The sequence below is a fragment of the Rhinatrema bivittatum genome, chromosome 10, assembly GCF_901001135.1.
Source record: "Rhinatrema bivittatum chromosome 10, aRhiBiv1.1, whole genome shotgun sequence".
In the NCBI taxonomy this organism is placed as follows: Eukaryota; Metazoa; Chordata; class Amphibia; order Gymnophiona; family Rhinatrematidae; genus Rhinatrema; species Rhinatrema bivittatum.
The window spans coordinates 57,897,212-57,921,482 of NC_042624.1; the positions used below are offsets into that span (position 1 = coordinate 57,897,212).

General features: G+C 40.2%; 1 protein-coding gene and 1 long non-coding RNA gene across 4 annotated transcripts in view; one reads left to right on the plus strand and one right to left on the minus strand.

Moving 5' to 3' along the window:
• LOC115099854 overlaps nt 1–10,610 on the minus strand; it is a 47,393-nt gene extending 36,783 nt beyond the window's left edge. The window contains exon 1 of the long non-coding RNA XR_003858901.1: nt 10,481–10,610. This is a non-coding gene — a long non-coding RNA (uncharacterized LOC115099854). The remainder of the gene's footprint in view (nt 1–10,480) is intronic.
• Nucleotides 1–24,271, plus strand: part of DENND1B (DENN domain containing 1B) — a 505,088-nt gene that overhangs the window by 48,024 nt on the left and 432,793 nt on the right. The gene's annotated exons all lie outside the window — the stretch shown is intronic.

Sequence of the window (24,271 nt, forward strand, 5' to 3'; positions counted from 1 at the left end):
CAGTCTTTTCCTAAATGTTAGTGTGCAGGGTTCTTGTCTCAGGTCCGGTGGGATAGAGTTCTATAGAGGCGGACCTGCTGAGGAGAAAGCTCTAAGACTAAGAGATTTATGTAGGTACGTTTTGGCAAGAGGTACCTGGAGTGCTTCTTTGTAGGATTCCCTGATAGGTCTGGCAGATGAATGTTTTTGGAAGGGGATTTGTAGGTCGAGATGGGTGTGTTGGTGTATGGCCTTGTAGATGGTAGTGATGGATTTGTAAATGATTCTGTAATGAATCTGTAACCAATGCAGGTTTTTGAGTATAGGGGAGATATGGTCGATTTTCCTGATGTTTGTAAGGATTCTGGCTGCTGTGTTCTGTACCATTTGAAGAGGCTTAGTATATGAAGCTGGGAGGCCTAGAAGTAGTGAGTTGCAATAATCTAGTTTGGAGAAGATTATTGCTTGCAAGATTGTTCTAAAGTCCTGAGCGTGGAAAAGTGGCTTTATTCTTTTCAGAATATGTAATTTGTGGAAGCAATCCTTGGTGGTTTGGTTGATGAATGGTACATTATGAATATCCTGAAAACACGACTGGCTGGGGGTAATCCAGGACAGGTTTGGTAGCTACTATACTCTTTGTATTTGATGTAATGCTGTGGGTCTGCTGTCAGAGTAGGGTAACTCATAAATTGAAAGCATAATTTAATGTTTAATTTTTAGGCAGCATAAAATGTCTGAACATTTTGCCAGACGTTAGCCTGGTCTCCTACAAGGAAACTAACATTATAAAATCATCATGTCTGCCTGTTCCCCCATCCCAAATAACTTTCAGATTGTTCATACAATTTCATTCACATTTTTCCGACAGATGGTAGAGCCTCGTGTATATTTTTTTGTTTAAACTTTTCATACACCCTGACTTCCCTTGACATAGAAAATTTACTGTTTTCTTTTCTACCTTTGTTTCTATAGGGGCTGGTCTTCATCCCAGCCTTTGGGGATTCCCCAGTGAGTTTGGTTTTCAGGATATCCACAGTGAATATGCATGTAATATAATATAATATTGTGGCGATATTAAGTCAGAGGAAATGAAAAAAGGAGTTAGGTTAAAAAATAAATAGATAAATAAAAATGTACCGGCAGTCAGGTTAGGAAAAGGGATGCTCTAACCCCGCTGACAGCCACCTCTCCTGGCCGCCTGCTGCCGAGGAGGCGCTAGGGGCACACAATTTTCCCTAGTGCTTACTTTTTAACCGCAGCAGTCCCTTTGCATATTGCATCGGGCGCCCCAAAGAGGTTGATCGGCGCGTGTTAGTTAGGAGAGTGGGCGCTAAGTCATGAGTGCCCATTTTCTGCGCGCCGGTGTTGCATTGGGCCTGATTGTGGTGTAATCAAGCTGCTCTACCCTTGGTTAATGCCGATCGGACCCTGATCACATGGAATGAAATATAGCAAGATACCACCAAGTCACCCATCTCAGTGACCTCATAAAGCGCAGGTAGCGCTTTATGAGGTCACTGAGAATTTTGAAAGCAGTCTTGACGTTCGTTAGTCATACGGTAGCTATGTGCAGATTTCTGTAACAGGGGAAACTAACCATCATGAATTGTTCCCAGATTTCTTTGTTTCTGTAGTGCCATGATTAACAGTTTGTTAGAAAGTGTCTCACTGAAGCTCTGAAAACTACAACAGTGTCTCTAATACTGCACACTAGTACTTTAATAATGCATTTAGGCATTTGTACCTTAGACATTCATTCTTCAGATTGCATCCCCCAAACCAGTTCTTTTTTTCTAATGTGTAGGATACTGTACTCCCATCTCAGTAAGTTAGGTTTTTACAATTTTGATATTATATGATATTAAGTTAATTTTTAAAATTAGGTTTTGTTTGGTTGTAGACCCTGTTCCACTTAGTAAGCAGTCTCTCGGTTCATGATAAAATATTTTATGGCACGGTTATATTTTCTGTTTAATCTGAAATTCGATAAGTGTTTCTTTTATTGCCAATTGTAAGATTTTCAAATTATTGTTTTTTGCCTGGCAGTTTCCTCCTGCTTCTTTAGACCTCCAGCTCAGCTGGAACTGGATTTCATTGGGCTACCATACCCTCTGCCTTCATTCATATCACCCGGGGGTTATCCCCCCTACTTTATTTTCCCTCCCAATTTACTTAGCCCAGTATCTGCCATGCAATTGGGGCTCCTTAAGGACCCCCCCCCCCCGTAATCTGGACCTTAAGTCTGGCCACTGATTGTCACCATCGCATGATGACTGGGGCTCCTTCTCCTTAGGGGGCTGTGAGTGCTGCCTCTGCCGTATCCTCAGCTCCAGTTACCCCGGGAAGCAGAAGACACGACCCAGGAATCAAACTCAGATTCTCCCTAGAATGGTAAACAGAACTGGCGCTGATTCACTGGGCCGGTTCCAGTCTTACGTTTTTAGTAATATTTTCTTAATGTGCCCCCTTCCCCCCCCCCCCCCTCCCCGGTTATTAAAATTGGATTGAATGTTGTTGTTTTTTATGCTTAAGGGTTTGAATGTTGTTTAATGATCTGCTTATTATTTTAAGGGGGTGTGTTGGGGAGAAGCCATGTTCTGAGGAAAAATAAATGTAGTGACCCATGAATACATTGCAACCCATGATGGCTGGAGGCTTTGGGCTGTAAAAACTTTTTCTCTTATCTTTACGTTAAACAATAGAAAGTTTTACCGTATGCTCAAATAACATCTTCATCAGGTTCACAACAGGATACCTTAGTTAATTTTCGCTTGAGTGCCTGATGGGATTTTCTCTCTCTCCTGGCTGTTTGGTTGAAAGTCTAGACACTGAGAGGCTAGGGGCCTCACAACGTAGTTATTGTGAATGTTAAGTAGGAACAGCTTCCTCTGAAGTGCGGGCTCCATGCCCAAACCCACCAGTACAAAGACATGGCTTTTGTTCAAGTAGAGAGTGGCTAATCCCACTGCTGCATGCTGTGAAAAACCTTTTATAAGAGGGGAAAAAACTTGCCTGGAAGGTGAGAGGTCAGCAGTTTAACCTCTGACCATAAATAAGAGGCCAGGGAAAGAACAAGGCAAAAAAAATCCTTCAAGAACCCCGTGCTTTGTTCATCAAAAGCAGGTCAAGCAGATGAATGATTGGCAGGAATGGATGCAAGAGTTGTAGTAGGACATGTATGATTCCTAAAGTAGCCGTTAACTTCCCTCGTCTTTCCGTGTGTAGTTTGTAGAGCTTGTGTATATTTTTCATCAGTAAAAGCAATAGTCAGATTGGTAGGAAATCAAGTCAGTATCTTTTTTATTCACATTTAAGATTTTTTTTCAGAGCGACACTGTAAATTTGCTTCACTTACTGTATCAGTGATTTGATTTACCTCTCTTTCCTCATTCCTACTCATACCCACCACATTCTTTTCTGGACTCTTTCTTGCCATGTGCTTTCACCTGGACGCCCTTCTGTGATCAATGCAGTGGTATCTTCATATCGTTAGAAGATAGTTCTCTCTGTGCCTGAGCAAGCCCAATGACCGATGATGTGCTCTTGCTTTAATATTGTACTTGGAATGTAACTACTTTCTGACTGGAGATTTAGTTTTCTAGTTTGTTTCATAATGTAGTGAGGTACTGGGTCACCTGTCAGTCGCCACAACTATACTGCCTTGTATGATAGGACAAGCGAAAAGCAGAACAGTGTTATCTGTATCTTCAAACCAGCAAGAAAACACAATACATCATGTTTCATTCTTTACTGCAAAGTACACCAGTATAGGTTGATAAATTCAAATGTTTAATGACTAATTTGTTTTGCATATGAGTTAACATTTGAAGTGTAAATGGGTCAAAATGGCAACTTTAATATTTATAGTACAACTGCTCCAATTTTACAAGATGAACACTATCAGAATTTTATCTCTTTTCCTGAAAGGTCTGTTTCTATAAGAATATGTATTAATATATTTATTTTCCTTTGATTTTTTTGTTTTTTCAGGAAATTTGCTGTTCTCTGATCTAAGTGCATCCAAATTAACCTTTTGGTAATAGCATGCTTGAGTTTTAAAGTAGCACTATATGAATTTTTATTTTTTTCAGCAAACAAAAAAGCCATTGCTTCTCTTATTGCTGTACCACCTTTGTGAGTCTGTTAGCATTTTTTTTTTAAATCAAATTGTGATTTTCATTTGCTGATGAATTAGCACTTCTGGGCTATGATCTGAGGTTAAGAAAACACTGAGCTGGAAATTTCTTTAATTTGTGTATTTGTTTAATACATTATGCCACTTTAGACACATTGCAGAATAATTCAGTTATAATCCAGAAAGCACAAACTTAATGTAAAAAATGGATGCATGAAACTGGTAATAATAAAAAAAAAAAAAAAAAAGAGCCAAGGAGACAAAGCAGATTGCAACTATTTTCTCTAGTAATTAGTCCAGATATGACCAGTAGGCATCCCGAATGTGATTATGTTTGTCTAACATGCGCTTTAGAGAGAAAGTCTTTCCAGTGTGGCCCATCTCCTTGATCAGATTAGCCCGGTGATCAAATTGACATTCAGTTTTTCAGTAGAATGTGATGGCATGTCTCACAGCATGTACCCATTAATTAATAAGCTTCCTTGAAGTATTTCCCGAGAGAGGTTTATGCAATAATAATTCTAAGAGGGTGGCTAGTGGTTTGGAGTTAACCAAGATGGAGTGGGTTAGCTACCCCCTCTCTCTCAATCTTCGACCAAATCCCTCTGCAAAAAAAGGGCAAGACTTATATGGACTATGCTTTGCTAGCAATATGTAATTCTATGTAAACGCTTTATTTTATCATTTAATTATTTGTTATATAAGCAAAAATATACAAAAATATAATTGTATGTAAACTGATTATTATTTTATGTTTATAAGGAAACAGGTAAAATTTCAGAGCATTCTGATGTTGTGCAAATGTTCATAATGATATGGCATCCAAATAGAAATAGTACTAAACATTAATGACATTGTTCATCATGGTATAACTTCGCTACCGAGAAACGTGCTGATAGCTGTGGAAACCAATTTATGCCTGAAGGATAGGGCATTTACCTACTGTCAATCCATTAGTGCAAATGTTTATAGCACTACAGTTTTGCCATAGAGGTCAGCAAAAACATGTAGAAAGGTACAAACTGGTACAAACTTAGTCCTGGATTCACCATTCTTTCACAGAATGGTGAATCCTACGAAAACAATTGGGGAGGGGGGGCGGGCTTGTGAAAGCCCGCAGCCTTCATGCCACTGTGGTGTGCCGGCTGCCGGCTTTCGCACCGATTAGCGACACCGTAAAAGGTGTAGTTATTTGGCGCACTACCGCCGACGAAAATGTTAGTAACATTATCGCCGGCAGCGAAAACACCGCCGACTCCGCCCCTCACAGACTCCTCCCCTCCCCTTAATTTGCATCATATCGCATGTGAAAAGGCCCTTTTCGCATGCGGTAAGGGTTTAGAAAATAACCCCCTTGGATTGTAAGCCCTCTGGGGATAGGGAAATACAGTACCTGAATGTAATCTACTTTGAAGCGCTGAAAAAAGTGTGAAAAGCAGAATATAAATCTAAATAAATAAATAGAAGTTAAGATTACTTTTAAACAGCTGGCTCGCACTAATGGATATGGCCATTTTATAACATATGCACACGTTAAAATCAGCTGTGCGCGATTTTATATTGACATGCACATCTGCACACAAATGCCGCCTCAAGCGCGTAAATGGAGGGGGATTTTAGTAGCTATGCGTGCCGAGGCAATAGCTCTTTTTCCCAGTTCGCCCCAGTAAAGGAGAGGACTTGCTAATCCCCCTAGCTAACTTGCCTCCCTTTTACCCTGTTAGCCTTGACCCTTAAAGCCCCGCTGACTAGCCTATATTTTTTTTGTTACATGACTTACACGCCGTCCATAGCAGAAGTAAAGTTATGCACTGATTTCATTTTACAGACTTTGCCCACCCGTTCCCTTCCCGTTTTTAGATTTTTATGATTTGTCTGCATAGGCTTTAAAATCCGCGTGGCACGCACTGAGTCACGAATACACGTCTCCCAGCTTTGGTGCATGCAGTGCTTTTAAAATTAACCAGTACGTGCGTACACATGTGCACAATTTTATATGGACTGCATGCATGTGCGTGCAAATGCCACCTCTACCGTGTAAAATGGGGGAATTTTAAGAAATACGCGTGCTGATGCAATTATCACTTTCCCCAGTTCATTTCCAGCACCTAGATAAAGGATAGGACTTTCTAACTCCTCTAGCTAAATAGCTTCCCTTTTACCTTGTTGGCTCCGATCCTTGTAACCCCGCTGACTAGCCTAGAAATTTTTATTTTGCAACTTACACGCCATCCATAGCAGAAGTAAAGTTTTATGTTGTAGGGGACCCCAGTTTGCACTTGTGCTTGTAATTATTTATGCGTGCATTTCATTAAAAAAAAAAAAAATCCTGGAATGCCCATGCCCCACCCCCAATATGCCCACTCCCTGCCCCTTTAAAAAAAAACAAAACATTTTTGTGCACGTACCAGGAGATACACGCATACTCGCATGCCTTGTAAAATGTTTGCTGTGCGCATGGGTATGACTACTGCACGTATCTCCCGGCTTTGGCATGTGTAGGGCTTTTAAAATTCACCTTTAATAGTGATGTAGACTCACCATGGTATTGATAATTATCACAGAACTACTTAATGTCGACTATTAAATGGGTCATCCATTTAAGAATCGAGTTGAAGGAATAAAGAATTGACACGGAGACTTGGAAAATATATACAGTATGTAAGGTTCCTGTGATAACTTACTAAAATTACGCTAGGTCCGTGCTCTAAATCAGTGGTTCTCAACCTTTTTTCTGTTGGGACACACCTGACAGATGGTTCTCACGTGCGTGACACACTGAACACATGATCATCACAGGGCTAAAAGTAAACATATACTCTGTATCTACAGGAGCCGCCCTGACCCCCCAACAATGGGGGCAGAACAGAACTAGGACCTTCCCCTTTCAATTTACCATACAAAAAGAGATTTCTGGTGACATCTCAATAACAGCAACATAAACGTTCTCTCCTAGCAGGCACACTAGCCCTCCTTATGAAAAACAGTAATTTATCACCAATATATGTCCTATTGAGAAAATACAACAAATTATATTGATACAATTGCCTACATACTGGTAAAACACCTCACCTCTGTCACATACATAGAATTAACCTTCACCAAATAAGAAAAACCACAAATTACAAATATGGAAACAGAAACTGGAATGGAAACCCAAAAAAGCCACTTTGCATTCAGTGCAAAACTGAAGAAATGGAAACAGAAATATAGCATCTAGCACCTCCCTGACCAATCTCTCTCTTTTTCTCTCTCACACACACACACACACGCACACACGCGCCACTTCCCTGACCAATCTCTCTTTCTCTCACACACACACACACCAATCACCTCCCTGACTAGAGCTGCTGAAGTTTATCGCAGAGACGCTATTGATTAACTTAATTCATCTTTCTGGGGGTAGTGTGTCCAAATGGGTTAGTTTTGTACATACCTTGACAGACTCGAACCTCATTTGTAAGTCAGGCTGAATATGATCTCAGTGCCTTGGATCCATTGCTAATGCTCTTCTTAATACTTTCGTTGTGCCAAAAGAGAGCTTCTCTTGTCTGGTAACTGTAGCGTTTCATCTGCTAGTTTGCATGCTGAGCCCAGTTATTGATAAAAGTGGAACCTGCTCAGTGATAGTAGAAAACCTCTGTTTTGTTTTGTTTTTTCCATTTAGTCTGTACTACCCTACATGGCTAAAACTGAGAATTATTTAAATTTGTTCTCAATCATCTGTAAGAAGTGAATTGTGAAGATTGTATTTATTGTTACGAATGGAGTATTAGAGAACTGCTTTTAACTGAAGCTTGTAGACTTCTGCTTTAAGTTTTTGAAAGCAAAGACACGTTGAGAATTTCAAAAATTGTGTATGGATCGGTTCCTCCAGAAACAAAAGTAATGTTGATTCGTTCTCTGCCTTTTGGGACTTGTGCGTTTCTACCCTATGGACTAGAACCCTGGAGCGTCTGCCTCACTTCACCTAAGAGCAAAAGGGCTATGAAATATGAAAAGTGGTGGAACCCATACAAGCTAATTTGACTGCCTGCACCTAAGTCAAGGTTCTGAAATCCTCAGATGTATTGCAATTCTGAATGGAAAGAATTGTAACTGTTTTTGTTTTTTCTTAAATGTAGAATGATGTTACAGAAGACCTTTAGTAGTGTAAATGACAATCCAGAGATAGTGCTGCATAATGAGTATCATGGTATCTGTGATTATAAATTTGCTGACTTTTGTATCTTTATCTAAGATCCATAATTCTGTTCTAGCACGTTTTATTAAAATGATTTCCCTTTTTTTTTTTTTTTTTTTTTAGAACAGACATGCAAATAATGTATACGATTGTAGGAACTCGCTGAAAGATCTAGTTGCCTGTATTTACTGAAATCTGTTAGGGTTAAACAGAAGGGTATTGTTGATGATGATGATGGTTGTAATTCACTTTTAGAAGGCATGTTAACATTCTCTTCCCTCACCCCAGATTTCTCCTCCTCCTTCCCTTTTCCATCTCTTTTCACTTGCTGTGTCTTCCTTGCTTATGCCTTTAATGTGCCTCTTTCTGGAAGGAAGGATTTTCATTGAAGAACATTGGGCCACATGAAGTGGGTGGGTGGGGGGGCCTGCCCGTGGAGTTCAGGCAGTAATCAGCTGGAGGAGATGGGGCCACGGGTAGTGGTTCTGCTTGCTGCCATGCTTTTAAGCATGTGCTACCCTGTGGCTTTTTTTTTTTCCGGTGGCCTAGTTGTTTGAATGCTTTTAAAATATGACACTGTATACAGAGCTATAAAAGGTTAGCATAGATTACTCAATTTAAGGTGACAGCAATTGATTCCCAAATCACACAGGTGCAAGCACAATACTAGTACATTTCATAATAATTAAAATATATTTTGTGCTGAGCTCAGTAGTTCGGTGTAAATGCTTGCCAGACCCCCTACCCTGAGATTGTCAAAGGAAGGATGGATCCTAGCTAGCATGCAATAATTTGGACTCCAGTACCCGTGCTGAGCTGTGTTTTTAGTTTTACATATGCTGCACCATGTCAGCAGATTAAAAATATGTATGTGCACCAGGGCAGGGAAAGTAAGCAAGACTCGAATCTGCACCATCAAGAAGAGTGTGTGTGACTTTGGAATGTAACCTCAAACTAGGTATATTAGAACAGTACAAGATGACACTTTAACCAAGTATGTTTTAGAAAAAGAATCTTGCCCAAAGTATTCTAAAGGAAGCATCATTAAAATGAATGTAATGATAGTTAACCTAGTGAAGAAAGCTTTTAACGAAGAGGTGAAAGCACTAATCAACAACCAGCATTCTCTGAAACTTTTTTTTTCAATAGATGGGATGTAAGTGCAAGATTAGGAGGTCTGAGACTTGAATGAAATATTATTTATTTAAAAATGTGCTATTCAGCTTGCTGGATAATTTCTATGGAATATTTCTTATCATATAGCTGGCTGATATTATACCAGATCCTGCGAGGAGGCATTTCATCTTTATAAGAACTCTTTTTCATCGAACTCAGTCAGATAGTGTTAATATTCTGATGTGTCATCTTTATAATGATGAGGATCATTATTTAATGTTAAGACTTCTTGTCTGCTAGTGTTGGGGGCTGTTCTCTGAATTCCAGCTCATAACCACTGGATGAAATGACTTTTTGGCACATTGTGTTCACAGTGACTGTAGACCATGTAGCTCAAGCTGTGCTTTGTAACTGATGTCATCAGACAATGACTCTTCTGTTATCTAGTGACATCAGCCATAGAATGTATTACTAGTTTTATATTCTATTTTCTTTGCATGGTGGGAAAACTGTGTATGTGTGTGAGAAGGAAAGGGGAATTTAACTGGTAAACTGAACAGATATCACAAGGCGGCCACCCACAGACAACCAGGCCTTATTTATATACAACAATAGTTTGAAGTGTCTTTCTGGAGATAATCATTAGGAATGAAAAATCTTCAGAGAGATAGCTGTGTTAGTCTGGTGTAGCAAAAATGACAGGAGTCGGGTGGCACGTTATAGATTTACCAATTTAATTGAACTATGAGCTTTCAAGCTTCATCATGCATCTGACAAAGTGGACTCTGTCCTCGAAAGCTCATGCTTAAATACATTGGTTAGTCTATAAGATATAGGATAAACCTACAACGAAGTATGGAACGACGAGCAAACACTAATATGAACACAATCCAACAGGTGTTTTGCAAAATCAATTGCAAAGGTCCATGTAAAACAAACCAGAAAAAAACAATTTAAACAGGAAAAGTTCAATAATTTTTGTATATAAATAAGGCCTGGTTGTCTGTGGGTGGCCGCCTTGGATTATTCAATAATAATTATTGAACTTTTCCTGTTTTACTTACCATGGCAGCATTTGCTTTCTTTCCTGCAGGCTCCCTGGAGTTTTGCAGCTATGCCTAGAGAGAAGAAATGTGCAGTGGGTCGGGGTCATGCAGATCCTGAGTGTTGTAGGCTCCTTCTGCCTGAACTGTGAAAGGGAGCAAGGTATGAGAGAGATAGGAAGACAAACGGAAGTTCAGTCCCTCAGCTAAGGGAAGAGCAAATGAGAGCAGATTCCCTGATTGAGTCAGGCAGCTACAGTTCGAGGAAGGCAGCCCTACTCCTTGGGGGATGGGGGTGATCTGCCCTCCCTTTGAAGCCATGCTGGGTGATACCTCTGGTGGGGGATCTCAGGTGGAAAGGAGTTTTCCCCATTTGAAGAGTGCCCCTGGCAAGAAACATTTTCTACAGACTTTACTATGTCCATGCATAAAGCATACATGGCACAGAATTAGCAACATCTGAATTTCCTTTTGCCCCCTAATGACCATAGCCAAGAGGCCTAGGGAAGGCTCAGAACCTCCCCCTATAGGGCATTTGAGCACCCATGCCTCTAGGGAAGCCTCCTGGTCTGGGGTGAACTCTCCCCAAGGCATTCCAGAGGATTCACAAGAAGGGGAGTTCCCTTTGTAGGGGGACAGTGCCACCATATTCCATTTATTCCAGAAAGAGGAGCTGGTGGCCCTTATTATTAGCCTGGTTGAGACATTGAGGATGTCCGATGTTTCCACTAAAGAGCAAGTTGAGGAGGATCCTATTCTCCACGGCATTAGAAAGTCACCAAGGGCATTTCTGTTGCATAGTTCTCTCAGACATATGGTTCTTACAGAATGGAACACCCCACGGGGAGGGGGGGGGGGTGTTTAAAAAGGGGAAGAATCTTTTTTTTTTCTTTTTAACTGTTTAGCAGCAATTTCTTCGCATAAAAAATACAGCAACAGATGTAGACATTAGTTCTATATCTGAAAATGAATCCAAGGCATAAGTGCAGGGCAGAGCCAGGATCCGGGGAATAGATGCCCATGGCCAAGGATCGGTCCGCTATATGTCTTCCCATCATAGCCACTAATAGGCAGGACAATAAAGAAAGCCAAGTAGCCCCAGCTTGGCCAAGAGACCCTGGTATGGATCTGGTAAGGGAGCTGGACAGAGCTTTGCTGGCTCCACCCAAGGAGCGGGGTTTTCTCTGGCAAGGAGCAGTAATGATGAAAGACACATCTCCATTCTTTCTTATAGCTTGGTCCTTGAGAGGGCGTGCCTACACAAGAGAGGGTACTCTGTTAAAGACGTGAAAGTTTTCCACCTCCCTGTCTTATGTCAGGGTTTGGTGAGTCTTTGAGAGCTTATGTGCCAAGCAGGACTGTTATCCTTGGTGAATGGGTATCTTGCAAATATTAATTTCCTGCAAGTGGATCTGGACAGAGGTCTGGCCCTCGGGTCCTTAAAGGTCCAGGTCGCAGCCAATGCATGTTATGGTGGCAAAATTAAAGGAACCTCAATAGCAACGGCACATGGTCATAGGGCGTTTTCATAAAGGCGTAAAACTCATCAGGCCACCATTTTACCTAGTGGTACACTGGTGGGACCACAGTCTGGTGTCAAGAGCCTTAGTCAAATTTCCCTTCGAGCCGCCAAAGCAAGACTTGTCACAAAAGGCTTCCTTCCTTGTGGCAATCTGCTCAGCCAAGTTCATCTCAGAGTTGCAGGCCCTTTTGTGCAGGGATTCTTACTTAGTAGTTTTGCAGGGTTCAGTCATCTTTCGGCCAGGTCCAAGGTGATCTCAGCTTTCATATAAATCAGGGGTATCCCTTCTAGTCTTCAATAGTAAGGACTGTCGGAGAAAAGACAGGAGTCTATGCCTGTTAGATGTACATTGGATTTTGTTGAGATATTTGAAGGTGACAAATGCCTTTAGGAAAACGGACTGGCTTTTTGTGTTGTTTTCAGCACCTAGAAGGGGCAGGCAGCCTCTAGGCCATCCTAATCAGGTCGATTAGGAAAGCAAGTGCATTGGTTTACTTACTGTTAGATAAACAGACCCTGGCAGCACTCTGGGCTCATTCCACAAGGGCACAAGCATCATCCTAGCCACAATTAGCTTCAGCTTTCCTGGAGGAAATTTGTAAGGCTGCTGCCTGATCATCCTTGCATTCTTTCATTAAGCATTACAGGTTGGACATACAGGGCCAAGGCATCCCTGTCTCCATCCCCCCCCCGTCCCCCCCGTCCCCCCCGTCCCCCCCGTCCCCCCCGCAAGGAGTAGCATTTGTAACTCCCATACATGACTAGTATAGTAGGAAGAAAAGGAAAGTTACATTATTATTATTTGATAATTTTTCTTTCCTTGAATCCTGCTAGACCAGTCCAGACCCCACCCAGGAATACACGAGGCATATTTCCTATATTCCTAAAGGTGCCTGTTCTCTCTTTTGATACTTTTACCTTACTCAGAACAGTCTTGTGGGCCCTATGAGGTTTTTATCGGCAATTATTGGTGAACTGGTGACAGTGCTCTGGCAGTAGGTTACTAGATTGGACCAGGACCACGCCTTTCTTATAGCCAATAGTGAGGTCATAAAAGAGGTATATCCTCTGTCTCCATCAGCTGTGGAGGAGAGAAATTTCATATGTGATAACCAGTCTAGCAGGATTCAAGGAAAGAAAATTATCAGGGAAGAATAATTTTGTTTCATATCTTTTTGATTGATTTTAGCATAATCAGAATGTACAATAACATTGTAGAGATGTGACTGAGGATGGGGAATCTGCACACCTTCTGTCACTGACCGAAAGATAAGGATTACACTCTAACAAGCAGCTATCTGGCCAACACTGAAAAAAACCTCCATCCCAATGAGCACCCCCCCCACCCCAAAACCCCAGACAACAAATTATGTCAAAGGTGATCAAGACAATATTATAACAATCATCAAAGCAACCAGTGGAATCAGGCAAACATCACTGAGGAGCATTCAAGTAGAAACTCCGAGTTTTATGAGGCAAAGTTTGCAAATACATTTCCCATAGTTTCAGAAAGACTTTCGCTTGATAGTCAAATGGATTTTTTCAGTATGATATTCCATAACACACAGGTGATGTAAAGCTATCCTCAACTGAGTAAGTGTAGGAGCTTCTGGCAGGAGCTAATTATGCAAAATATTCTTTTTTTTTGCTAAGAGAAGTGTTTTTCGTACCCATAAGGTATGCATTGGTATTCACAGGAGTGTGTAAATCAAACAAAAAAGGTCTAGCTTCTAGGGGGAGATTAATCCCCATCATCTCCTGAATGTAACAGACTGTGCCACAGAATTTCTGCAAGCAGGGACAGGTCCAGAACAAATGTCCCAGAGCACCCCTGCCGTAAGGCACTGTCGGACTGTGCAATATTCATTACATATGTCTGTGTAGCTAATATGTAAGTTCACATTAAAAACTTATATTGGACCTTGTGTAGGCTTATATTAGTGGTAATGTAGCGAGCCCTAATGATACATTTAGCATAAGCATCACCAGAAAAAGTTATCCCTAATTCTTGGGATCAACTCTGTATTATGTCATCATAAACTATGGGGGGTATCTTCTTCAGCAATTTCTGATAAAAATAAAAATAAGAATGCCTACTTGGGTCTTCCCAATCAAAAATCTCCAACAGCTCTGCATGAAATAAACAAGCCAAGGCCTGCAAATCCGTAGCCATTATATAGTGCCGAATTTGGAGATAGGTAAAAAAATGTTTATCTAAATCATTCTGTAATTGTTGAAAAAAAAATTGTCTTCACTCAAAAGATTGCTAAAATTCATATCCCCTTAGCTGCCCAATGTCTAAAGAGCGGATTGTGAATCCCTGGCGCAAAGATACTATTTCCCCTAATGGAGAGTTACTAGGAAATCCTCCCTCCAATGTATCCCAAATTTGGAACAGAACCATTCCCTGGCATGGGAAGAACTCTTTATTAATGTGTAATATAAAACATAAGTCCCATGGGACCACTAATTCTCTATGTCCAGAGGAGTATAAAAAGTCAAATCCATCAGCCAATCTCCAAGATGGCGTAAATTACAAGCCATGTTAATAGATTCACAGGTTGGCAAGGCCTAAACACCCATATTTCCATTTTTTCATTAACTTATGGATAGCAACCCTAGGTTTTTTTTTCCATGCCAAATTTACTTATCATTGACTCCATGTGTAGCACTTCCCATTTTGTGAGACACATAGGCACAGTTTGAAGAAGATATAGCCACTTAGGCAATAATACCATTTGAAAGAGAGCAATTCTACCAGAAAGAGATAAAGGGTAATTCATCCAAGCATGCAGTTTTTGCCCAGTATGATCTAAAAGCAGATAATAATTAATCTGCTTCAATTTAGCAGGATCTCTATATAAGCGGATTCCCAAATATTTAAAGGAGTAGCCAGCACAGTACATCGGAAAGTCAGTACCACACAGGCCTACAACTGTATTCTGCATAGGTAAAGTAGACTTATTTAGATTTAATTTCAGATCCGCCAAAGCACCATAATCAGAAAATTCTTTAAGGAGCAAGGGAAGAGAAGACTTTGGCTCACTGATGTATAAGAATATGTCATCGGCAAAAGTTGCCAACTTATATGGTAAACCCCTTTTATCTGCAAAGTGCATTTCAGAAATAGCCGTGTTCTCTCTAATTGTTTGGAGTAGCGGTTCCAGAGAAACAAGAAAAAGAAGGGGGCGACGGGTCAACTATCTAGTATCTAGTCAGAGGAAATCGCTCTGAGTGCCATTTACTAAAACTGATGCAATAGGATTATTAAATAATGTCTCAATGATCTGCAAAAACATCCCCCAAATCCCCCCCCCTTTTTATTTTTTTTTTTAAGCACTTCAAACGTGAAGGTCCAGTTGACATGATCAAATGTCAACCTCTCAGCTGCCTTTGATACGGTTAACCACTCCATCTTACTAATTCAATTAGCAAATATTGGAATAACAGGAACAGCTCTATCGTGGTTCAAATCGTACTTAGGGAACAGAAAATACAAAGTTAAACTACACAACAAAGAATCTCAGCACTACGCTTCCTCTTCAGGAGTTCCGCAGGGCTCCTCCCTCTCACCAACGCTCTTTAATATCTACCTGCTCCCTCTTTGCCAACTTCTAAACAAGTTAAACCTTAAACACTATCTATATGCAGATGACGTCCAGATAGTCATCCCCATCAAAGAATCCTATACTAAAACTCTTGAATTCTGGGAATCTTGTCTTCAAAAAATTGACGGACTCCTCTCCAACCTAAATCTAATACTAAACTCTTCAAAAAGCGAACTCTTCCTAATTTCCACCGAAAACAGTAATACAGACACAAATCCACCACCGAATTTACAAACCCCACAAGTAAGAAACCTAGGAGCTATCTTTGATAATAAGCTAAACCTTAAATCATTCATAAATCAAACTACTAAGGACTGTTTCTATAAACTCCAAGTCTTAAAAAGAATAAGACCACTGTTTCACTTTCAAGACTACAGATCAATTCTTCAATCAATAATATTCGCTAAACTAGATTACTGCAACTCTTTACTATTAGGTCTTCCCTCTTCTCACACTAAACCCCTTCAGATGGTTCAAAACACGGCTGCAAGAATATTAACAAACACCCGGAGAAGAGATCACATATCACCAATTCTCAAAGACTTACATTGGCTGCCAATTCACTACAGAATTATTTATAAGTCCATAACCATTATCTACAAAACCATACATCAACACTCTCAGCTCAACCTTCAAATTCCTCTCAAAAAATTTACTTCAAATAGACCAATCAGAGAGTCCTACAAAGAATCCTTACAAATACCACATTCCAAAACCATGCGACACATAACAGCCAGAGACAGGGCTTTCTCCACCGCAGGACCATCACTGTGGAACTCCATCCCACCAGATTTGCGACAGGAACCCTGCCTCCCCACTTTCAGGAAAAGACTCAAAACATGGCTTTTTATGAAAGCATTTCCTGACCTAAACTGAACCTTAATCAGTCTTTGACTAATCACTCTGACTTTACCTTAACATAGCAATTAACTCCACAGCATTAGGGCAATTCGTTATTACCTCAAATGCATTGATATGCATATATGTATCATATGTATCTAAAAACCCCAGCTTCTTTTCTCTGTTCCAAGTTATATTACTACCTTGTTTTATTGTAACTGCAACCCTTAACTTTCACTTGTATATTGTTACTATTACTACTACCTTTTTAATTTATGTTATTTATTGTTATTTATGACCTCTTGTTACCTCTTCACTTGTTAATTGTAAACCGACATGATGCGATACTCATCGCGAATGCCGGTATAGAAAAACTTTAAATAAATAAATAAATAAATAAATGCCTTTTCTGTATCAAAGCGCATGAGCAGTGATGGAATATGCCTTCATTTACTTATTTCCATAGATGCTACTACCTAGTTTGTTATAAAAAGAATGCCTACCTTTTACAAACCCAACCTGGTCCTGCCTTGTCAGTCCTGGGAGAACTTTTGCCAACCGATTCGCAAAAATCTTAGCCAAGAGTTTGGTGTCAAAATTTCAAAGGGAAATAAGTCCATAGGCGGTAGGAAACATGGGATCCCTCCCTGCCTTTGGTAAATATATAATAAAGGCTTCATTAGGGGAGAAAGGAAAAACCCCAGCCGCAATCAGAGCTTCAAAAGCTGCAAGAAAAGGATATAGCAGTCTATCGCCCAATAATTTGTAAAATTCAGCAGTATAACCATCTGGACCTGGGGCTTTTAATAATTTAGATCGGTGTAATCCCTGTTGAATTTCTTGAATATGTATTGGGGTGTTCAGCATCTCTAGTTGGCGTTCGGTTAGTCGGGTCAAATCCACAGTGGCCAGGTATTGTCGAATATCAATCCCATATACATCCTCCGCTTTGTATAAGGAATGATAAAAAGTTTGGAAAATAGCAGCAATCTCTTTACTAGAAGTTACCACCTGACCTGTGGAATCCTTCATAGTAGGGATAGAATTCTGCCCCTTCCAGGATTTTGCCAGCTTTGCTAAAAATTTACCAGGTTTATTACCAAAATGAAAGAGCTTACTTTTGTAATAAGCCATTGTTTTTTTCACACTCTGGTGCAATTTCTTCAATGAAATTTGAACGGTAAGAAAATTATCCTTAGCGGCTCCGGAGGGGTGGGCAGCACATGCTTGTTGAGCAGCTTTGTGTCTTTTCTCTAGTTAAAAAATGTAATTGAACATGAGTTTCCTCTGAGGACTCGCATAAGAGATTTTCTCCCCTCTTAAAACGACTTTGGCCGTTTCCCAGAAAAAGACAGGGGACGCCTGATACTCTTTTTATTACTTTCCATGTAATCTTTTAATTTTTGTCGTAAAAAAAAATCCCTAAATCGGGGATCTGTATATAGATAATCGGGGAACCCTCCAAATCTGTACAGAATTGGGAGGTCAGAAACCTTCCATATCAACCCATAGTAACGCATGATCTGAAACTGCCAGTGGACATATTTCAGCCTTAAGAAGCAAGCCAAAGTTTTCTCATTTAAAAAAGAATCTATCCTCGAGCAAGGCCCATCAGCTCGGGATACGTGTATACTCTCTGGGGAGAGATTGTAATACATGCCAAGTGTCCACCAAATCTAGTCCCTTTCACAGATATTTTATACCTCTCACCGATTTGAAATACCCCCCCATAGCCATGGAGGAGCGATCCAGTGTTGGATTATGTACACAATTGAAATCACCCCCTACAATTAAGGGGCAAGATGTAAAATCAGCCAGCAGGTGAAGCAATTTCATAAAGAAGGAATGTTCATACACATATGGAGCATAAACATTGCAAATTGCAATGGGTTTTCTATACAGAGAACCAGAAACCAATAAAAACTTCCCCACTGGATCATTAGTCAGTTTAGACATTTGAAAGGGAACATTATGGCCTATCAGAATAGCTATGCCTGCTTTTTTATTTTTGTTCCTGACTGGGAGGAAAAAACCTGCCCCACCCCCTGTTTACATAACTTTTGATGTTCTATTTTTGTCAAGCACGTTTCTTGAATTAAAGCTATATGTATATTTTGCCTTTTCATTGCCTGTAAAACTTTATATCTCTTAAATACAGAACCAATCCCTCAGATGTTTCAGGTTGCCCATCTAATAGGTGATGAAATCATTGATAAATAATAGTAGTAGATCTACAAAAAAGCAGAAGATTGCATCATAAAGGACCGGGGCCCCCAGCCTATACCCAAGTCTCCAACCACCATTGCTAGTAAATCATCGGCTCCCAGGTAAAAAATGATCACCAAAGTGAAGACAGAAGTATGAAATCCCCACGTCAATTCCTTTTAATACCTCCCTTCCTCTCAGAACCAATAACAAGAACAACAGACATCCAAAACAAATTGCTCAACCATAGGCAAATCAGGACTCTGAACATGGGGTGGGGACCTCACTCCCCTTCATAGTTGGTTTACAATATTCAATAGAAGGAAAAGAAAGAAAGAAGAGAAATGTAAGAGAGAGAGAGAAGAAAAAAACCCTTCTTGTCTAAAAAAATAAAAATAAAAAAATAATAATAATAATGTAAAGATAGGCACAACAGCACGATCAGTCAGTGAGGAAAAATATTTAGAAGAACTGAAAATGTAACATTTACAGTCCTTCACCGAGTTCAACATAGAATCAAGAAGCAAGGGAATAAAATCAAGTGTGCAACAGCCCACTGGGTCACCGTCAACTTCCACTGAAGTAAAGATGTTAGAAAGGGCTCTCCAGGACATTCTCACACGGGATTTGAGTTCAAGGTTTCAGCCTCAACCACAGTGGCATATGCCATGTGTGATCCGAAGTTTCGCCGGGTGTAGGAGCACAAAAGGCAGATTCAGGTCAACAAGCCTGCACAAACTGGAGAGAGAAACTTCCTCTGCACCAAAATTCTTGAAAGATTAATACTGAAATGCCTTCATAAACAAGAGCGCTGTGCTTCCAATACGCCATTAAAATCTCCTGTTTTTGGGCATAATTTCTACAAGCCTTCCCTGATCTATGACCTCCCCAACTGATACAACTCGCCTTGGTCCACCAGTCGACGCCCCCCATCCCTGACATGGCTTCTGACGTTATATTAATCAGTCCTAAGTTTTATGAACTAATTCTATTTTAGTCAGGGACATTTGATAGTCTACAGCCCTAAGTATAGGAGACTAAGTTCACATTTGATAATATTCAGTCCTGAGTACAAGTGATTATTATAGTCCTAAGTATATGATTAGATATTATTTATTTCTATGTTAGCCATGACTTTGGCTTTTCCTCCTCCTAGTTCTAGTGCCCCTGTTTTATTGTAACTTTCATTCACTTCTTCTCTCTTCGCCTATTGTTCACGTTGATGTTAATGTTATTGCACTGATGTTTATTGTAAACCGATACGATATGATTGGTATCATGAGTGTCGGTATAAAAAAGCCCTAAATAAATAAATAATCCAGGAATTCCGATAGCACTGGATGGGGCCTGCTTTTGTTCGGCACCCTAATACCTAACTGGTGTGCGCCTTCCACGTGGATTCTGCCGTGTTGCTCTGACAGTGGCAGTGCTCTAGCAGCAATCATTGCGCAATGATGCTTGCGATATCCTTTCATGGTTTCGGGAAAAACCAATGAAACTTAAATTATTCCATCTGGAATGATTCTCCTGCAGTTTCTCAGCTTACTTATCTGCAAGCTTTCTTAAAGCATTCAGTTCTTCTTCTAAGTGACCACGCGGTCATCTATGCCAGATACGTTGTATTCCAGATCAATCAATCTTTTCCCCGTGTCAGTTAGTAAGGCATATAGCTTTCATCAAATTGAGTCTTATTTTTTTTTTTTAATTTGACTTCTAATACGAGGGCTACTGCATTGGCTACCTCAGTGGTGTTGAAATCAAATACTGCCGGGAAAGTTGGGCCGTTGCTGCCCTCCGCCATTTTGCAACTGCCTGCCTGCGTGCGTTCCTTCTTTCTCCGCAGAATTTTGGACATAAGGACATACAGACATAGGATATACAGAGTACTACTGCGTTCACCCGCTGGAAAATAACTGGTAAGTTAATAAAGAAAAAAAAAAAGTCACGAGCGGTGGTTTAATCAGCAAAGGAGGGCGTGGAGTCCCGGAGCAAGCAGAGAGTGCAGCTTCCTCCTCACATCACACCACGTGACCCCTCCGGGTAAGAATAATTTAACTATTTTTGCTACCTACGTAGGCATTTCTCCTTTTGTGCTCAGGCCTGAACTTGCTTTGCTCTGTACAGTTTTAAAGTTATAAAAATGAATGGCTAAATAATTTTGCTCAGTTTTGGTGGTTTTTTTTTCTCTGTTTTTGGTATTATATTTCATGACCCCAGTGAGTGCCTTTGTTGGTCTTATCTGTTGTAATGCCATCATACCTTTATAATTTGTTTTGGGGAATGAGATTATTTTTATCTTTATCTCGGATATTTCCAGTAATGTATATATTTTTTCCTCGCAGTAGAAAGAGGAGTTAGGGGACTGCTTCCCGCAAAATCCTGCTCTTCTGTTGCAGCTAAGGGCATGCAGGCTAAGCCTAATAATAACCTAGGAGTTGCTAAGTGGCATGTGTCAGTATTTTTACTATCTTGTCCCTATTTACACAGTGCGAGATACTTGGCAGTAAAGATATGATGTCCATGTTGTGTTGAAAATATCAGCTGCTTAAAGCTATGTCAGCCACTGAGTAACACTTGTGGCTGTTGACAGCCACCTTATTGACTTGACTTTTCAACTTTTTGAACTCACAAAAACTTTTTTTGTTGACTTTTGAAGACTAGTATCTGAAGAAGAACTAAACATTGATTTTCAGTTGTTCTCTGCTTGTCAGAGATGAAGCGAGGCAGAACATCTGCGGTACAGCATTATTATTTTTGAGTCACACTCGCTTGGAGGGCCCTTGGGACAGATGGCCCCCTCACCATTGATGGTTCGATTACAGTGATCACCCACAGCTTCAGAGGAGTGCGAAGAAATGAAATTGCTTTCTTTGTCAAGGTGTTTTCAATTCAATTCTCACCCATTAGCCCTGTTTGGCTAAGTTTTGAATTACTCCATCAGGTGATTGAGCTTTCTTTTTATTGAAATGGGAAGAAAACCGAAGAATATGCTGTATCCGTTGCTATTGCTAGTGCTCAGGGCTTTGAGACAGTTTCAAGTTGCATTTATGTGCAATAATTAATTACAAAAGATTACATAACAAACCATAAGAGGCTGTAATTTTACCAAAAAAATGCATTTATATATCTCTATCTCTCTCTCTCCCTCACTCTCTCCCTCTATCTATATCTATTTCTATATATAATCATGATTTATATAGTGCATACCAGATGTACATAGCTCTATACGGAGACACTTCAGTCAAGACATTTTTTATTATTGGGAAACTGTAGTGTTTTTAGTTAAGCCCACACTAGGAAACCTTCAGACATAATTTTGCAGCTGGAAGTTTTAGCTACTGAAATGATTTCAGATGGCACCATTATTGAGACTCCCCAGGATAGGAATTGTTGCATCCAGTCATCCAGTCTGGTTTGGGTTACTAGCAATGCAATAGCTCTCCCTCTGATTACTTTTAACACACAAAGATGTTACTATTTTATTTGTCATCTTTAGCATCATAAGCACAAAATTTTCATGTGACATCGGGAAGGGGGAAGAATGATAGATTTTTCAAATTAAGAAGTTCATGTTGTATAACAATGCTTCTTTTAAAGCATTGCTGTTGCTGCTTTATTACATGCCGTATTTTCCGGTGTATAAGTCGCACTCCTCTGTAAGCAGCCATTTTTACAAAAAAAGTTGAAAGATAAGTCTCACCTTTGTATAAGACACACCTGTTTGTACAGTCTTATGCTTTTATGCTATTTGTTCCAGTTCAACAATAAATTAACGTGTAATCTGAAGGACTTTTCATTATGGTTATCCTTTCAGATTATACTCAGGGAGGGAGGGAGAGAGTGAGAGAATGACAGTATATAAGTTGCACCAGTGTATAAGTCGCAATCGCTGCAAAAACCTGTGACTTATACACTGGAAAGTACAGTGTTAGCCACCTTCTTTTTAATTTAATTATAGAATTTTCAGTAACAACTTCAAGAAATGGAAAGAATTTTAAGAGCTACTAATAAAAAAAAAACCCCATAGTTCTACATCAGTAACAAAATCATATTGGAAAAACTTCAAACACACGGGCCGATACAGTAAACCATGTGGGAGAGCGGGCGAGTGCCTGCTCTCCCGGCGCACACACAGGCCACTCTCCTGTGCACGCGATTCAGTAACTTAATTTATTTAAATTAGGGCCCATGGTAAAAAGAGGCGCTAGGGACACGCTAGTGTCCCTAGCGCCTCTTTTTTGACGGAAGCGGCGGCTGTCAGCGAGTTTGACAGCCGGCGCTCAATTTTGCCGGCGTTGGTTCTCAAACCCGCTGACAGCCAGGGTTCGGAAACCGGATGCTGGCAAAATCGAACGTCTGGTTTTCAAGCCGCGGGCCCATTTTAAATTTTTTATTTTTAACTTTTTTTAACTTTTGGGGCCTTCGACTTAATATCGCCATTTTACTGTTTTTCTGTGCACTTTCCCGGAGCCGGCAGAAATTAACGCCTACCTTTGGGTAGGTGCCAATTTCTTAAAGTAAAATGTGCGTCTTGGCTGCGCATTTTACTTACTGTATCGTGCAGGAATAAGTAATGGGGCCATCAACATGCATTTGCATGTTGCGGGCGCTATTAGTCTCGGGGGGGGGGGGAGGTTGGACGCACGTTTTTGACGCACTATTATCCCTTACTGAATAAGGGGTAAAGCTAGCGCGTCGAAAACGCGCGTCCAAATGCCGGTTAACAGTGCGCACTGTACTGTATCGGCCTGAAAGGTAGCTGTAAGTTGGAGCCTATCATAAAGGGGAATATCGGTAAAACAATCTGCAGAAAAAATAAGTAATGTAGAGGAAAAAGAAGAATAAGCAGCGTGTATCTACCTTCTAGTCTGTTTCTCGCCTTTTTTTGACTTTTCATGGGTCTCTGTGTGTAAAATTGCTCCGCCTTCCAGTCCCCCAGGGGGCCCATTTCCCCCTTGTTTCTTTGTCCCTTCTTTAGTACTCTGGGCTCTCCTCTCCAAGTGGCTCACCTCTGTTTGGCACTGCTCTCCAAGCTCCATCACGCTTCCCTTTGCCAGTACTTTGGGATATGGTGGTGCCCTGTATTTGCAGGTAATTTCCCTGCCTGCATCTAAGGGGGCCACTAATGTGATGCAGTGGGCTAGTAAAAAAAAAAAGAAAAAAGAGGGGCCTCAGGCTTAAAACTGTGATTATGCACAATTATGATAATAATTGTAACTAGTCTACTACGACAACTAATAAAAAAAAAAAAAAAAAAAGTAAACAGATTATTAAAAAAGAGATCTTGAAATATACGTACCTTCAGTAATCAGACAGTAAAGGTCAAACAACTCAGTTACAAAAGCAAACTGGGTTAGTGTGTGTAGATGTATCTATAATGAGGAGTTAGCATCAATAATTATTAGTGCTTTATGGTTTAAGCATCCCAAAAGCTGTAAAATTTCAGTTTATTATTTAAAGTTCTTTTTCTTGTTTTGCTGACTTAATGGGACATTGTTGGGGTAAGTAAAATGGGATTTTGGGAAATTGACATTTATTTCTAACTAATGCAGCAGCAATCGTATGCAAATTGGAACAAAAGCACTGGTCCAGTCTGCTGAGTTTTCCTGTTAAGCTACTCTTGATTCTCTCTTTTAC